General features: G+C 39.4%; 1 long non-coding RNA gene across 1 annotated transcript; it reads right to left on the bottom strand.

Annotated features, from left to right (window-relative positions):
* Window positions 1-210: 210 nt before the first annotated feature.
* On the bottom strand, window positions 211-2,375 carry LOC311115953. The gene is made up of 2 exons (XR_014611332.1): window positions 1,525-2,375; window positions 211-1,141 (listed from the first exon to the last, which is right to left on the bottom strand). It is a non-coding gene; the product is annotated as an uncharacterized lncRNA (long non-coding RNA).
* Window positions 2,376-6,209: the final 3,834 nt, after the last annotated feature.

The following is a 6,209-nucleotide window of genomic DNA, read 5'->3' as shown; positions in this document are numbered from 1 at the left end:
CAAATTAACTTGTCATATACTGTATATCTCCTATGTACTGAAACACACATTTTGAAAAGGATTGTGATGTAAATGTCGACATGTTTTTCTTTAACTGCAAATGAACTTAATTGTGTTATATACTGTATATCTATGTATTGAAATACAAATTTTGAAAAGGATTGCGATGTTGTAAATGCTCTTACCAAAATCAAAAAGGATTGGAAGCAGTTGCTTGCAAACATATATTTAATAGTTCCATCAGTGCCATGACACATAAGCACATAACATGGTTAATAGTTGGATATTTTTACAATATATCACATTAGGTTCATTAACATTTACGTCATTTAGCAGACGCTCTTATCCAGAGCGACTTACATATATATTTTTTATACTGGCCCCCTGTGGGAATCGAACCCACAACCCTGGCGTTGCAAACGCCATGCTCTATCAACTGAGCTACATCCCTGCCGGCCATTCCCTCCCCTACCCTGGACGACGTTGGGCCAATTGTGCGCCGCCCATGAGTCTCCCGGTCGCGGCCGGCTGCGACAGAGCCTGGATTCGAACCAGGATCTCTAGTGACACAGTTAGCACTGCGTTGCAGTGCCTTAGACCACTGCGCCACTCAGGAGACTCAGGAGACTAATAGCTATGAAAAAGTTATTACCCTTAACAAAAACATACAGTATAACATTAGATCAATTAAATTACCAACAAAGTTAATTCATATTTACATTTTTTTGTACATACAATACAGTAATATAAAAGTACTTCTATTTACAGCCCATCTAGCTTACTCAGGAAATATACAACTTCCAGTTGACAAAAACATCAGACTGGTTTGTCTCCTTTAATGTCAAGAGGTCCCTGATAGTTCGACATGAGGCAGCAGATGGCCCACAGCTGATTCACTGAACCCACTGTGGAAAGAGGAACAAGCCCATCCCAGATATGGTACTCCTTCACCCTCCGTATGGCCCTCTCGACTAAAATCCTCAGCCGGGCGATGGCCTGGGTCTTAAGAGTGTCCTCCCTGCTGAGCTGAGGAGATTTATACGGGAAGATACGGGAATTTCTGTTTGTTGTTTGAACAAAATGGTACACTGCAATAGCATCTTCTCGAAGATTGTGCCATGCTTCGGTGTTGGATGGGATACTGTTGCGATACAGACACCGGGAGAAAAGAAACAGCTAAATTAACATTCAGCTTTGACCAGGAATCAATATTTATCTAGCTATCATGCACAACAGTATTTGAATAGGTGAGTTACTATACATTCATGAATAAACTAACTGTCTAACAAAGGGTTAGATAGCTAGCTAAGTAAACTTGTTACATTACAGCCAGGCAGCGATGTAACGCTACCTTTTAACGTTATCGGTATCTGGTACTAAGTTGTTGTTAGCTAACGTTAGCCCACTTTTAAGTAACTAAGGCAGTGAACAATTATGAATTAACAATAACGTTAGCAAGTTACAAACCATTGCATATACGTAAACATTATTACTCTTAACTTTACTAATTTAACTTAAACGTACCTCAGAAGAGAAGTCTCAGGTTACGGGCGAACGGAAGTGAAGTTAACCTGCTACGCGGAAAGGCGGAAGTTAGATGACGTCATCGTGAAAAGGGCCTATAGAACTAATAGGAGCTGGTAGGGTGAAAAATGCCCTAAAATAAGGCCTGTTGTTTCGAGATTACTTCATAACCAGGGACAGAAGGTAATATTATGAAACTGGGCTCCATGGCGGATGCAATGAACTAATTTTATCAGAAATAAACGTTGTAAAAAATGTCACTTGAGGCGCCCCGAAAATAATATTCAAAAGTTCAGTCCTTGGACACAGAGGGGTTAAACACTAAAGTTACCGTCCATCATGTGAAGAGAGGAGAACCGGACAGAGGGATGGTAGGTAGCCAGCATCCGTCAACGAGAGAGGGAGAAGCCCTCCACGGTATTTAACAGGTGGAAGAAACAACCCGGGAGCTCCATCGGTCCACAAGAAATGCAGGCAGCCGGTGATGATGTAGTGGTAGCTAGGATAACTAGGATGCTGCTGGTAGAGTAGCTAGCTTAGCTAGCTGTACCGACTAGCTTGGCTAGCTAGCAGGTCGTTCGTCTGTCCCTCGAGGATGATGACGAATCCGGTGAACCACAAGATGAAACAAGGATAGCGAGTGAAAAGGATCTGGCTACACTCATACTGTCACTGACCATTACGCAAAAAGCAAATTGAACAATAAACTTCGGTGTCTCAACACTGTAACGAACTCCGTCGTTATTCCCCAACATCACCTCAGCCCACTCTGCGCGTAACTGGACAATATGCTTGGCGCCAAACCGTACGTGGACGCGGACAGTTCTGTACGGGGACGCGGACAGTTCCAGAACGCGGACATGAGCAGAGCTACACAATACACTAAACCAAGTCTTTACAGTGGCTTACATTAGTAATATTCATTTTTTATTATGGAAAACAAAAAAAAAATGTTTTTTAAAACAAGATTATGAGATCTGGGCACGTATCCAAAAAGCGTCTCAGAGTAGAAAAATTGGTCCTCTCTCTCCCCAGACAGACTCATTTAATACTGGCTCGTTACAATATTTTGAGATCTGGGCCCATATCCAAAAAGCGTCTCAGAGTAGAAAATGTGTTGTATAAGTGCTGAGAATAAAGCCATTTTAGTCCTACTCTTATGGGTATAAATTAAAGCTATGCATGAAGCCTCTTTATTCATAAGTGTCCCACCTAGTTGGCAGATATTTAGGACACCTCATGAGCTGTACTAACCAGTTAAGAGGTACCAGCAGGTGTCTTGATAATAGAAACATGCAGTGAGTCAGTGGTTCCTGTGCAACATGTAATTGCTTTGGAGCAGTGGTGACCTGTCATTCAGGGCAGAGCCCCACCTGTTTAGCAGATGCTCTTACCCAGAGCGATTTACAGTAAGTGCATTCATCTTAAGATAGCTAGGTGAGACAACCAGATAATACAGTCAAATATACAGGATACGAACATTCCATTTCAGCTAAACAATGGATATATAGTGTTTTGCAAAAAATAATAATACACATCTAAAATCTATTAATTAAACATCTGAGAACAGTAATATTGAAGGTACCCATAAGCAACCATTTCTGATTAAAAAACTCATGTGAAAATTGTGGAAATAGCATTTAGGAAATGAACTCTTAATAATTCATAAACAAAATTGTCATCTCACCTCTTAGCTTTGGTGTCATGTTCCCCAGAGAGACTCATTTTAGAGGCAGGGCCCCCCTCCTCTCTCTCCCCAGAGAGACTCATTTTAGAGAACTGATCCCTAAACAGAGATCCAACATGTTGGTTGTAGTTAACACAGTAATTCTTGAATGTGAATTGTTATCATTTATTAATTTTCTCTTACAAAACATTTACTAACAGACATATCGAAACAGTCAGGTGATTTAATGCAATCACATGAATATGTAGTTGTGACATCTCTTCACCATGGCCATGTCACACACTTATTTGTATTCATTAAAAGTCTGCCATTTATTATTTTTGAATCTGTTCTTTTCTAATCGTATCTGAGAATGTAGACAGAAGGGCTAAAACAGGCTTGATTGATCGGGGGGGATCAGTGATCTATACAGAAAGGTCTTTTGCAACAATCAAGACATTTTATATTATTTAAAGTAGGCTAGGTTATAATGTATAACAGTTTTTTTGTTGTTGTGTAAAGCAGATCAAGGTCTATACCTCAGCAAGTGGCGACCCGTCATTCAGGGCAGGTGGCCTTTCCTGTTTTGCATGTTATTGTGGCATTAATACGTGTCACATATCAGTTTGCTAACAATGTAAAAAATATATATATATATATCATTGAGTTATATAATAGTTTGTAGTTTAGCCTAGACCTACGAGAGTCTGCCCGTCTTTCCTACATATCAACACATTTATCCGACTTCTAATGTTACCGAGAAATATGTGCCACAGTTTCAACAGCCATTGTGTAACTGCGTAGGCTACACACTTACTTTCACGTTCATATGAGGAAATCACATAACTTCTTACAGTCGCTGGTGCAGCCGCCTGTTCTCTTGCAGATGAAGTAGCTTTTATAGGCGACTCATTCAACCAGCCTAAACAACAGTAAGAAAAGATGTCAAATGGTCAAAAGTCAATCCTGATATAGCCATGTACATCAAAGAGAGGTGTATTGCTACAGATGTAGGATCTTAATTTGAGCCAGTTTGCTACAGCAGGAAAATAATCCTGCAGCAACAGGACATTTGAATTATTATGTGGATTATAATGAATGATTCATTTTATAATAGAAAAGTGCAATTGATCATCGTCAGAAACCTTTTTTAAAGCTTAAATACACTCAAATACACTACACGTTTTAGTTATCCTGCAACAGGGTGATCAAATTAAGATCCTACATCTGTACAGAGATTATGTCTTTATCTAAACCAAGGCAGTTTGAGTTAATAGCAATAACGTTGCAACTGTTAGCTGCTGTAAACCTATGTGATTGGATGTTATAGACCCCCATCTGAACAGTTTATTTCCCCATGCTGTGGCCCTCACAAACCGACCATCTGGCCCATAGAGACTAAAGGACTATACACTCTATGCTGCTCACCACATCAAGCCATCTCTGAACTGTACACTACCATCTGGCCCATAGAGACTAAAGGACTATACACTCTATGCTGCACACCACATAAAGCCATCTCTGAACTGTACACTACCATCTGGTCCATAGAGACTAAAGGACTATACACTCTATGCTGCTCACCACATCAAGCCATCTCTGAACTGTACACTACCATCTGGTCCATAGAGACTAAAGGACTATACACTCTATGCTGCTCACCACATCAAGCCATCTCTGAACTGTACACTACCATCTGGCCCATAGAGACTAAAGGACTATACACTCTACGCTGCTCACCACATCAAGCCATCTCTGAACTGTACACTAAATAACTGAACTATACTGCATTAGCACTCTGTTCATCTCTCTTAGATATATTTATACTGGTACTGTACATGTGGACATCCACCGTATAGCAACTGTATTCCCACTGTACTGTATATCTGTATATCAACTGTATACCCACTGTACTATATATCTGTATACCAACTGTATTCCCACTGTACTGTATATCTGTATATCAACTGTATTCCCACTGTACTGTATATCTGTATACCAACTGTATTCCCACTGTACTGTATATCTGTATATCAACTGTATTCCCACTGTACTGTATATCTGTATATCAACTGTATTCCCACTGTACTGTATATCTGTATACCAACTGTATTCCCACTGTACTGTATATCTGTATACCAACTGTATTCCCACTGTACTGTATATCTGTATACCAACTGTATTCCCACTGTACTGTATATCTGTATATCAACTGTATTCCCACTGTACTGTATATCTGTATACCAACTGTATTCCCACTGTACTGTATATCTGTATACCAACTGTATTCCCACTGTACTGTATATCTGTATACCAACTGTATTCCCACTGTACTGTATATCTGTATATCCACTGTATTCCCACTGTACTGTATATCTGTATATCAACTGTATTCCCACTGTACTGTATATCTGTATACCAACTGTATTCCCACTGTACTGTATATCTGTATATCAACTGTTCATTATCTTATAGCTCTATGCTCACTCTTCCTAGTTGTGTATAATGTTGTGTAAACATTTGTGTAAACTCTTCTGTCTGTATTCTGTCTCTAAATGTTGTCTGTCACTATCACCATGTAGAATTATGTGTACAGATCTAGGATCTTAATTTGATCACCCTCCACTGCAGAATAACTTTCCCGCAATGCAGGAAATGTAAAACTTGTAGTGTATTTGAGGTTTTAAAAGGCTTCTGAAGTTTGTAATTTCCACTTAGAAATGCCAGACTTGAGTTTCGCTTAATAAAAATGTATCAACCGCTACAAAAATGTCCATTAATTATAATTCACACTTCCTGTTGCTGCAGGAATATTTTCCTGCTGTAGCAAACTGGCTCAAATTAAGATCCTACATATGTATGTGCAAATGTACTTGGCGAATAAAGGTGATTCTGATTCTGCAAAGGTTGAGTCTTGAATATTGATATATTGAATTTGACTTGCCCATGTTCAGTTAGCACCATTTTGTATGATTAGACTGACACAAACCTGTCTCAGTAGAAGTTGACTGTTAGGTCT

Source organism: Coregonus lavaretus, assembly GCF_964263955.1.
Source record: "Coregonus lavaretus genome assembly, contig: HAP1_SCAFFOLD_443, whole genome shotgun sequence".
Classification (NCBI taxonomy): domain Eukaryota; kingdom Metazoa; phylum Chordata; class Actinopteri; order Salmoniformes; family Salmonidae; genus Coregonus; species Coregonus lavaretus.
The sequence above is the reverse complement of the archived record's forward strand: the minus strand, read 5'-3'. Positions and strand labels throughout refer to the sequence as shown.